This window comes from Macaca nemestrina, chromosome 4, assembly GCF_043159975.1.
Source record: "Macaca nemestrina isolate mMacNem1 chromosome 4, mMacNem.hap1, whole genome shotgun sequence".
NCBI lineage: Eukaryota > Metazoa > Chordata > Mammalia > Primates > Cercopithecidae > Macaca > Macaca nemestrina.
This window is the reverse complement of record NC_092128.1, coordinates 168965223-168977804: the sequence shown is the minus strand read 5'-3', so window position 1 is coordinate 168977804 and position 12582 is coordinate 168965223. Positions and strand designations below refer to the sequence as shown.

Sequence of the window (12582 nt, the reverse complement as noted above, 5' to 3'; positions counted from 1 at the left end):
CGAACATTTATATTCAAATCATAAAATTATAAAATGAGAATCTTTGGGTTGGAAATGCCATCTGGTTCAGGCATTGATTTCATGCTGTCTCATCCCCTGAGGTGGGATGATTGTATCACCTCTCTTTTTCCTTCAGTATTCTCTCAGATGTTCCCTAGAGCTACAGATTTCCAAACAGGACTTTCAATAGGACTTGTAAGTTTATAATCACCAAACTACAGGATGCTTGTTTTTTTTCTTTAAATTTCCCATGTAATGTGCTACTAGGGCCCCCATAGAGTTTGTTATCTATATCAGCTAGAACACTGGGACCACAGTCATAAACTGAAGGACCCAGGCAAACTGGGTCATATGGTTACCCCACCTATTACAGTCTTCAGTGATGATGTCACTGTCCAGGTTGATATTCAGTTGACATGCTCGCCAGCTCCTTCCTAGTTACCTTCATTTGTGTTCCATTTCAGTACCTGAACACAGTCATGCTTTAGACTCTCAGATTGCTCAGAAATATTGTACCCATAAGGTTTCTAGTTTTGATATTCCCCTCTGACCATGATCTTCCCTCATAATCACCTCCCCAGTTCAGGCTTTTAGTCCATTATCCTCTTTTTCCCTGCCTGCGTTTCTAATCAGGATGGAATCAATGAATAACCATTCTTACCTATTCCATTGAACATCCTTGACTTGGCTGATACCCTTCACATTTTCTAAACATATTTTTGTCAATTCTCCATAGCTAGAAAAAATTAATTTTTTTCTTTAGTTGCTTCTGGGATTTCTAAAGTATCAAGTCATGTAACCTTACCACTTAATTCCATTTCTTATTCATGCTGTAACATCAGCTGGGATCTTAATGTTACTAGATGCCCCTAATTATCTCTGTCTTGATGACCTATCGTCTTCCCCATAGCAGTTGATCCAGGCAAACTTCATTCTCCTTGGTTCCCAGCGTAACTCTCTCTCATGCTCTACATATGACCCCTCCACAGTCATCCATTGTGAATTTCTGCAACATGGTGCCTGACATTTGGTAGGTGCCCAGTACATGTTTGTTGAATAAACCAATGAATTTTCTCCTGTCCCTCAGCATCCCTTGTACCTTCTTCTATTCCCTTTGTTTCCTGTCTTCCCTCTTACGATTATGTTCTGCTGGACTCTCAATTATCTCTTCCTTTCTTGCATTTTCGGTCTCCTTCTCCCCCACACCTCCAGGCTTCATCCACTGTCCTCCCAGGTAATTATTTCCCATGCATTACTATCTTTCTACTATGTGTTTTTAATCCTGTTGGCAGTTGGTAGGAAATATTTGATGGTTTATTCTACCCGGAGAAAAGTCCAGATTCCCTTGCACGGCATCCAGAAGTCTCTTACGTGGCTTCAGCCTGCATTTACTTTTTTTTTTTTTTTGAGACGGAGTCTTGCTCGGTCGCCCAGGCTGGAGTGCAGTGGCCGGATCTCAGCTCACTGCAAGCTCCGCCACCCGGGTTCCCGCCATTCTCCTGCCTCAGCCTCCCCAGTGGCTGGGACTACAAGCGCCCGTCACCTCGCCTGGCTATTTTTTGTATTTTTTAGTAGAAACGGGGTTTCAGCGGGTTAGCCAGGATGGTCTCGATCTCCTGACCTTGTGATCCGCCCGTCTCGGCTTCCCAAAGTGCTGGGATTACAGGCTTGAGCCACCGCGCCCGGCCCAGCCTGCATTTTCAACCTTGTACATGCATGCATGTCACTCTGTCTCCTGGCGCCCTAAAACCGTTGACCTTTTCTTTCTCTAGGCTTTCGTTCCCACCATTCCGCCCCATCTGAAATATTTTTCCTTTTTTGTCAGTGGGGTTAATGTATGATAAAGATATTTGTCAACTCCAAAGTGCCACATCTTATGACCCATCAAAATCCTATATATTTGTAAATGTTCACCTGAAAAGATGGGTTCTTTACAAGTGCCTTGCTCTGCCATGCAACGCTTGCTTTACCTTTTCTTATAAGACCATAGCATATCTTCCAATGAATTGTAGTCCTATCTCTTTTTGTCTGTTAGAATCCAAACTATAGTTTATGTGTCTGGTATGTCTTGCACATAGGTCCTCAATAAATATTAGACAAAGTGAATTGTATATTTAAAATTTTTTTTCATAGCTTTTGGTAAGGACTTTGTGGTCCAAAGTTGGATGGTATAGCAAACTTGTCCAACTCATGGCCCAGGATGATTTTGAATGCAGACTAACACAAATTCATAAACTTTCTTAAAACATGAAATTTTTTTGCCTTTTTTTTCTATAGCCCCTGTTATAGAGGTTCCCATCTTTTAGAAAGAACTGTCCAATACAAATGTAACGTGAGCCACTTTCTTTTTCGTTTTCTTTTTTCTTTTCTTTCTTTTTTTTTTTTTGTTTTTTGAGATGGAGTCTCACTCTGTCACCCAGGCTGGAGTGCAGTGGCGTGATCTCAGCTCACTGCAACCTCTACCTCCCGGGTTCGTGTGATTCTCCTGCCTCAACCTCCTAAGTAGCTGGGATTAAAGGTGTGCGCCAGCGTGCCCGGCTAATTTTTTTTTTTTTTTTTTTTTTGTAATTTTTGTAGAGATGGGGTTTCACCATGTTGGCCAGGCTGATCTCAAACTCCTGACCTCCTTATCCATCCATCTTAGCCTCCCAAAGTGCTGGGATTACAGGCTTGAGCCACCACGCCCGGCCTTACTTTTTCATATTCTGATAGACAATTTAAAAATAGTAAAAAGAAACAGGTGAATTTAGTTTTGGCAACATTTTATTTAATCCAATATATCTGAAATACCATGTGACCAATATGAAAAATTTAATAAGATAGTTTACGTTCTTTTTTTTTGTTTCTTTCTTTCATAAGAAGTCTTAACACTTCTTTTAACATTTAACAGCGGCCGGGCGCGGTGGCTGACGCCTGTAATCCCAACACTTTGGGAGGCCGAGGCGGGCGGATCACGAGGTCAGGAGATCGAGACCATCCTGGCTAACACGGTGAAACCCGTCTCTATTAAAAATACAAAAAATTAGCCAGGCGTGGTGGCGGGCGCCTGTAGTCCCAGCTACTCGGGAGGCTGAGGCAGGAGAATGGCATGAACTCGGGAGGCAGAGCTTGCAGTGAGCCGAGATGGCACCACTGCACTCCAGCCTGGGCGACAGAGCAAGACTCCGTCTCAAAAAACAAACAAACAAACAAACAAACAAAAAATTTAACAGCACATCTCAATTCCAACTAGCCACATAACTGTGTTTGATAGTTACATGTGGCTAGTGACTACTGTATTTGGACAGTGTAGTTCCTGGATGACTTGAAATTTCTTATCACTCTTTATTTTTCCATTAAGACAAATGGTATGTATAACCTAGTGATGTTTTCTAAGGTTGAGCCACTGAATTTTTATTATTATTTTTAACTATTCTTGTTTTTAAAATTTTAAAAAATTGGTTTGGATTCAATATAATTAGAATATGAGGTCACTTGCAACGTTTTATTTTTTTAACTTCTTTTCCTGTAGCCCTGCAGGCAGACAGGGCTTCTTCCTCATGTGGGCAAAGCCAGAAAGGTATTGCATCACTGATCCACACACAAGCTGGGCTCCTACCAACTGGCAACCTAGGAACCAGCCCTCCTTTTGACACTTGAAATGTAAAATCAGAATAGAAGTTTAACATACATGACTTGAAACATCTTCAGGGGATGCTACATGACAATTGTTGAAGAAGGAGAAACACGCTACCATCTTCCTGGAAATGGTATTTGATTCACAGTTTTTTGTTGTTTGGTAGTTAATGAGACTTCTTTTTATAGAAGGTGAGTGTTTTTCTATTGCTGGTGAGGCATTTAGAGAAACATTCCTAGTGGGATGAGCTCTGTTTTATGACCTCATTGAAAAAGAGGTATGAAAAAGAGGTAAATCTTTAACATAGGCAAAACAAGTAGTGTTTCAGAAATTTATGTGTAAATTACCAAGTATATATTTCTCCAGTGTTGTAATGGTCATGTTCTCAGATCACCTCAGAATACCTATTTCTGCAGTTTGTAATGTATAAATAATCCAGACTGTTACTAATATTATGTAGCATAATGTTAATAATAATAATTATGTCCATAATGTTAATAATATGCAGACTCCAGCTGCCATGGGTAAGAATATTTTCCATGGGAAAATTCACTTGGAAAGCTAACTTGTAAGACTAGCCAGGTAGGCAGCCTAGCCCTGGAGGCAGAGCTGCTCCTCACCTGAAACTGCAGAATCTGATTGAACCCAGTGTTCCATGGGGGTTGCTGAATTCATAAAGCAAATGAAATGTTAGAAGACCCTCTAATTGTTGTAGAGTCACACTTTTCCTCTTGCAGAGGAGGTACTCACTTTTTTTTTTTTTTTTTTTTTTTTTAGGAAACAGAATCTTTTAATTATTGATGTATTTTTTTAGGTTTAGGTTTGCACACAATAGTGAGAGTATGCTGAGCGGTAACCTGATGTATCTTTCTGGATAATTAGATGATTTTTTTTTCCTATTTCCTTTAAACTTTTTTTTTTTAAAGAGCTGCTTAAGATCTGGAGGAGTGATTTCCTTTTGACTGCATCTTATCTTCTTTGAAACTGTGTAACTCAGAAGAGTTTTCTTTTTTTTCTTTTTCTTTTTTTAAGATGAAGTTTTTGCTCTTGTTGCCCAGGCTGGAGTACAGTGGTGCCATCTTGGCTCACTGCAACCTCTGCCTCCTGGGTTCAAGCGATTCTCCTGACTCAGCTTCCCAAGTAATTGGGATTTCAGGTGCTCACCACCATGCCCAGCTAATTTTTGTATTTTTAGTAGAGACAGGGTTTCACCATGTTGGCCAGGTTAGTTAATGTTACTCTCTGGTTTTGGGGGCAGTGATATGTTTTGGCTTTTTTCCCACACTTGAATCATGGGGGCAAGTCTTTCCCATGCTGTTCCTGTGAAGTGAGTAAGTCTCACGAGATCTGATGGTTTTAAAAAGAGGAGTTCACCTGCACAAGTTCTCTCTCTTTGCCTGCTGCCGTCCACGTAAGACATGACTTGCTCCCCCTTGCCTTTCACCATGATTGTGAGGCTTCCCCAGCCATGTGGAATTGTAAGTCCAGTTAAACCTCTTTCTTTTGTAAATTGCCCAGTCTTGGGGATGTCTTTATCAGCAACGTACAAATGAACTAATACAGCTCGGGGTGGCTTGTGTGGGTGCGTATGGCCGTGTATGCAGGTGTGCATTGGAATATACAATTCTGTATTGAACCCAGTTTAAACTTCATCAGTTCTGGTGATTGCTGCAGTGTCACATATGGCAAGACATCACCTTGCCCCCTCACTACACCAGAAAACCAGGCCAGCACCATTGACTGTCTGGATACGGTGGGCCCTTTATATTATTATTATTTTATATTTTTAGATTATTTGGCAAACAATTTACAGAACTAAGAATAAAGGAATAGTGAGAAATAACTATTAGCAATTTTAGTAAGAGTTAACATAGTACATATTTTAATTTTACAAAGAATTTAAATATGGTGAACCCACATTTTTATTCTGTATTTTCCCAGTTTTGAAGGTATGGATTTCTGAAATGAGCATTATCCTTTGGAATGCAGCTAGCTGCTAATCACCTGCCATGCACGAACCTGAAATGTATCCGTCTTACAAATCCTGCTTCTACATTTCAAATACATCTCTATTAGGTTCATCATATTTCTTGGTCTTTTTTTAATAGTTGCCGTTTCATTTAATTATTGTAAAAATTTGAGATATTTAAAACATTGACAGCTCATAATTTTATTGAAGAGAGAATATAGCCATCTTCCCTCAGGAATAAAATGTGTTCAAGTTTGGATTTGTAAACAGCTATTGAAATGATCAAGCCAGTCTTTTTTTCCCCCCCTTTTTTCTACATTATCTCTTCTAATCACCTTAGAGAGATTCCTGCCTTGGGCATATGTCTACTTCCTAATGGTATCAAATAAATGTGTTGCACAGACATAAAATTTGTTGCATAAGCATCGTAAAAAAGGAAGGAATACTGTCACATCATTTTAGCAATGATGGTTAATGTTTTTGTCACATAATATTGAGTGATGATATCCTTCCTGTTGAATGACTAAGTGGATGAGAATACCATATTTTCATTTTATTCTTAGAAATACATTGCTCAGCCAGGCGCGGTAGCTCACGCCTGTAATCCCAGCACTTTGGGAGGCCGAGACGGGCAGATCACCTGAGGTCGGGACTTCGAGACCAGCCTGACCAACATGGAGAAAGCCTGTCTCTACTAAAAATACAAAATTAGCTAGGCATGGTGGCAAATGCCTGTAATCCCAGCTACTCGGGAGGCTGAGGCAGGAGAATCCCTTGAACCTGGGAGGCAGAGGTTGCAGTGAGCCAAGATTGCACCATCGCACTCCAGCCTGGGCAATAAGAGCGAAGCTCCACCTCAAAAAAAAAAAAAAGAAAGAAAGAAATACATTACTCACTTGTCAATTCTTGAGCTTGAGAAAATTCGTCTAGGATATCATGTGAAGGCTCATAGCCTAAGGTTTTACTTACGTGATCAATTTCATTCTTCTTCTGGTTTATTTAATTGGCAAAATGTCTCCTTCTGTCAGTTTTTCCTGTTTGCCAATATGTGGAAAATGATTTTTGACTATATTCAGTGGGTCTCTAGACTTCTTTTTATTATGCTTTTTAAAGAGATGGGACCTCACTCTGTTGCCCAGACTTGAGTGCAGTGGCTGTTCACTGGTGTGATTATGGTGCATTACAGCTGCAAACTCCTGGGCTCAGGTGACCCTCATGCCTCAGCGTCCCAAGTACCTGGGACTATTCAGACTTTTTTTAAAACCATCTTGAAAGATGATGCAATACTTTGGGAACACAGCAATAAAAATGTGGTAATTTCCCTATTGCATCACCTTTCTAGGCAATTCTGTCATTCTTTCATACTCATATTACTTGGTCTTCTTTAGCACAGTTTTTAAATAGTTGATGGCTAATGATGAAATAATTCTTGGGATGATAAATATTTTGTAACATAGGAACAAAATGTAGGAAAAAGATCGAGATTCATAATATATCTCAGACTCATGGTTAAGTACAAGCTAGAATGAGTTTTATTCAATTAAAATTTTCTTTGTCTCTATGAATGGATAAAAGTAAGAAATATCAAGCCCCACAAGTAGTTAGAAGTGCTCAGAAACTCAAAAGGTAAAATTGTTTCCAAAGGACCCTGATGGTATTCTAAAGGTTAACAGACTATCCTACTTACCAAGAGTTTACATTTATTCTGAGGCCTGTACAACCTGATATAGGAAAATACTTGACATAATTTTCTATAAGTTAGGTAGTTAGGTGCTCAACAAGTATTTGAGTTGAATCACATTGGCATTCACAAACACATACACCTACATAGTCATTTTAACTTCAGGTTGATATATGTCACCAAAACTAACTGGTCTTTAAAAAAGAAAAACTCGGCCAGACGTGGTGGCTCATGCCTGTAATCCCAGTACTTTGGGAGGCCGAGGCTGGCAGATCTCTTGATGTCAGGAGTTCAAGACCAGCCTGGCCAACATGGAGAAACCCCCACTCTACTAAAAATACAAAATAGCCAGACATGGTGGCGTGCGCCTGTAATCTCAGCTACTGGGGAGACTGCCAGAGAATCGCTTGAACCCAGGAGGTGGAGGTTGCAATGAGCTGAGATTGCACCACTGCACTCCAGCCTGGGCGACAGAGCAAGACTCTGTCTCAAAAAAAAAAAAATGAAAAGAAGAACTAAGGACTATCATTCTAGATGTGCAGTAATTAAGTAAAATTGCATTAGGAGTCTAATATAATGTGATAGGTCCCATGTTTCATTATTTCCATGGGCAGAAGAGGGATGGCTACTTTATAAATAAAGGAAAATTGTAACAATAAGAAAGAAAAGATGAAGTATGAAATATTTCCAACTCAAAAATAAACTGTATCTGAGCATACAGAGATACAAAATGTCACCTTTTTCCTCCTGTATAATGAAGGGCACTAAACCTCTTGAGCCTTTGATATGTTTCAGATTCTATATTAAAGTGATTTTTTTTTAAGAGACAAGTTCTTGCTCTGTCACACATGCTGGAGTGCAGTATGTGTGATCAGTGAACCTTGAACTACTGGACTCAAGTGATCCTCCTGCCTCAATCTCCCAAATGGCTAAGACTATAAGCATGTGCCACCTTGCCTGCTGAATTTATTTTTATTTATTTTTTATTTTTTGTAGAGACAGGGGTCTTGCTATGTTGCCCAGGCTGTTTGCAAACTCCTGGCCTCAAATGATCCTCCTGCCTGGGCCTCCCAAAGTGTTGGAATTACAGCCATGAGCCACCACGCCAGACCAAGGGGTGAAATCTTGATAACAATCATCAATGCAGTCATCATAAAAGACTTGCTCAGGCTCAATTTGTAGGTGGCACAGTGCTACATCTAGTCAAAAGCCAATTCAATTATGGTCATTGTGCTCTGAGAACTTTTCTCAGAAAATAATAACCAGATGGTGTTATAGATGGTGCATTTCACGAATACATGATTTGTAGTTAGTGAAAACTTGTCATTCAATCATGTAATAAATTATGCACATACTGTCTTCCACTTAGCTAGTGATGTTGAAACATTCATAGCCTTACCTGATGAGCTCAGGCTGTCATGAGAATTTATGTCTATTCATAGGTCAGTACTTTGTCTTTAAAATTAGATGAGAGAGAAAGAGAGGCTCTATTTGACTATATATCTTTTTATTTGTATCTCCGGAGTTAAAAATTTTTGAATATACAATCTTTCAGCTGCCTTTCTGCATTGCATTTTAAGAAATGATATTAAATGCTCAAGGAAAAAAAAAACTAACAACTTTAGAGGACCGTGAAGTGAATCATACAAAAGATAAATTAAAGCTTTATATCTTTGCCAGTGGATGAGTCAAGTAAGAGTGGATTTAATGAAATGGCTCATGGCTTTGAGGAGCAGCTGTCATAATGCTGGGTTGGCAGCTTCCAGGACTGTGCGAGGCTTTCCGACTGTTATGTTGAAATAGGAGAACTCATTTGAGAACGACGAATAGGAGAATAGCAGAAGCTTGCATTTTCTCTTGAGGGAACTGGCTGCCAGTGTTGAGGTCTTACTAGAAATGCTCGATTCCTGTATTGGATAAACTTGGACTACATGTATGTCAAGAAGAAAAGCAAAACATTTTTATAGCCTTAAGCAGATTACAGATGTGTGGCCAAAGCAGTGGGGTTTGTTTTTGTTTCCAAGCAGGTAATGACTGGAAGAGGAGATGCCTCTGCAGTGCAGGGCCTGAGTTGCTGCCATATGAGCTACATCTGGCAATGAGACTGTGCTTACTGAGACCTAATGGCATAGGCTGCCCTTGTAACAGGATATTGCTGAATGAGAAATACTGTATGATTCATTTGTAAGAGTTATTTGGAGGGTTGGATTATTCAGTGCTAAGGATTCTAAGCTACTGATGCATAGACTCTTTTCTTCCCCCCCAGTATCTTTTAATTAAACTGTGCAAATTCCCTGGCTTACAAAATAGTAGGAAAAGAGGAAGAAAATACAGATTCTTAGAATTTTAACTGGTTTCTGGCAGTAGTACCCCGAAACATTAACTTCTTGTTGAAAACAACATCTGGATATTTGTATCTTCAGTGTAAAACCCCTAATTTAGATAGAACTTTCCATTGTGACATGGAAAAGTAACCCTTTAATTAGTTAATTTTACTGTGGCCTCAAAATCTACATATTAGCATATCAAGCCAAAAACTGTTGGCTTTACTTGGAAGCCATGTGGTTTAAACTAGTACCAATAACTTACCACAAGGAACTCAGCAAAATTATAAGTCCACGTTTGTTTTGGAAGGAAGGCAATTATTAAGAAAATAATTTAGAGATGTTCAAAACTATTTCCTTTGAGTAGAGGTAGAAAAATCTGTCCCAAGTGGGAGCTAACTAGCTTCCTTTTTTGCCTTCCTTGTTTACAAAGTAACACTTTTAGTTTACAAAGTAACATTTGCAGTATCCCCAAGTGTTTAAATGTAAAACTGTAGGTGGTGGACTAATGCCACTTAGCCGGAGCCACGATCGCATGAATTTTTAATATATATTTTTGTATGGAGTGAGATACTGGGAGAACAGTCTTCATTAGCTTAAACTCTAGAATGTACTACTTATTTGTTTGTTTGTTTATTTATTTATTTTGAGACAGAGTCTCGCTCTGTCACCCGGGCTGGAGTGCAATGGTGTGATCTCAGCTCACTGCAGACTCCCCTCCCAGGTTCAAGCGATTCGCCTGCATTAGCCTCCCAAGCAGCTGGGATTACAGGTGCCAACCAGCATGCCCGGCTAATTTTTGTATTTTTAGTAGAGATGAGGTTTCACCATGTTGGTCAGGCTGGTCTCGAACTCCTGACCTCAAGTGATCCACTGGCCTCGACCTCCCAAAGTGCTAGGATTACAGGCATTAGCCACCACGCCCAGCCAAGAATGTACAATATTTTTAAAGAAATACGATTTATTACTATAAAATACAAGTTGAGCATCCCTAATCCAAAGTCTGAAATGCCCTAAAATCCAAAATGTTTTGGGCACTGACATGACAACAAACACAGAAAATTATGTGACCTTATGTGTTCAACGTATACAGACTTCCTTTCTGTAACAAAAATTATTAAAATGATGTATAAAATTGCCTTCAGGCTGTGTGTATAAGGTATTTCTGAAACATGAATGAATCTTTTGTTTAGACTTGGGTCCTGTCTCCAGCATGTCTCATGTATATGAAAATATCCCAAAATTTGAAAAAAAGTCTGAAACCTGAAACACTTCTGGTCCCAGGCAGTTTGGATAAGGGTTACTCAATCTATAAATATAGTAGCTCAAATTGATTTTGTAAAGCATTCAAGTTATTATTTATAGTATTTTAATTTGTATTATTTTAATATAGCAATTTGTTTTATGTATTTATATAAATACATTTTTTGCAATTGAGCAAATTTAAAAAATTAAGTGATTCCTTCAGATCTACATTTTATTTTCTATTCGTTATCAATGTAATAAGTAAAGGACACACAGATCATCTGATTGTGTTATCAGACATTTGAAGGTGCAACGATGGATGTTCACTGTTGTACTTTGTTTTGTCATGTAAATTGTTTTAAAGAGAAGTGGATGTTGAGCATATAGCAGGCCTCATGTGCTTGTGGATTGGTGCATTGTTTTAGGAATGTGTAATTCTGGAAAAGATATGCCAAGGGTATTCAAAAGTATAGTTGGGTATTAGAAAATTATTTGAAAATAATCTTTATAGCATAGCACCATTTTATTTAGATCAACAGTAATTCAAGCACTATACATAATCTCCATAGCCTATAACCGAAGTTTTCTTTTACATTTGAGATCACTGTTTGCTGTTGGTCGAATTTGGTCTTCCAAGATTTTCTGCTTAGCGTCCTAATTGCCAGCCTATGTGAAGAGCTGTTACTTATGGTCAAACCAGGCAGTAAGGGTTTGCTTCTATCTTTTTATCAATTCTTTCAATGCTAGTAGTCATGAGATGAATGTAGTTGGATACTAAAATGTTAATACGTGTTAGCTAACAAACTGGAAAATAGATGAATGACATCATGAAGGAAAGGGCAGTATTGCACTTACGGTGATTTCTTGATGATAGAACTAACCTGCCTAAAAAGACATTGGGTGGAAACAGAAACCAGGTGTAATAGATGCATCCAAGTAGTCAAGGAAAGAAAAGACCTGTAAGTTAATAAGATGTTCTTTGCTTCAAAAATATCTTCAGAGGTTTAAAATGTGCTTTACCCTCATATATATAATATTTTTGAGCCTACTTCTTTACCTCATACGTGGGGAAAATTGCAATAATCTGTATCACGGTATTTGCTTCCAAAACGACTAATCGATGTGAATGCCTATCAAGCTGGTAAAGTTTACAGTGGACTTGTTTATAATGCATAGATTGGAATTGTTGGGGGAGCAGGCCAGCGGCATGGGGTGTTTTTTGTTTTGTTTTGTTTGTTTAAGACTCTGTCGCCCAGACTGGAGTGCAGTGGCACAATCTCAGCTCACTGCAACCTCCGTCTCCTGGGTTCAAGCAATTCTCCTACCTCAGCCTCCCAAATAGCTGGGATTACAGGTGCCTGCCACCACGCGCAGCTAGTTTTTACATTTTTGGTAGAGACAGGATATCACCGTGTTGGCCAGACTGGTCTCGAACTCCCAACCTCAGGTGATCTGCCTGCCTTGGCCTCCCAAAGTGCTGGGATTATAGGCATGAGACACCACGCCTGACCAGGGTGATTTTTTTTCTTAGCCAAATCACTTCTTTACCCGTCATCTCATACTGTTGAATACAGAGACTCTCCTTGGGGCTCAATGACAAATCTCCCACCTCTGGTTTGATAATCATGGCTATTACAACATGTTCCCTTTTTAATTATTTATTTTAAAATTATTGTAGGGCTCGTAATCATATTCAATAATAATACATAATGGCTTCTTAAGCACTTTCTAGCTTAGATGAGGTTGA

The 12582-nt window shown here is 39.1% G+C and overlaps 1 protein-coding gene across 6 annotated transcripts in view; it reads left to right on the top strand.

Annotated features, from left to right (window-relative positions):
• AP (amyloid beta precursor protein) overlaps positions 1 to 12582 on the top strand; it is a 291200-nt gene that overhangs the window by 120990 nt on the left and 157628 nt on the right. The window lies entirely within an intron of this gene.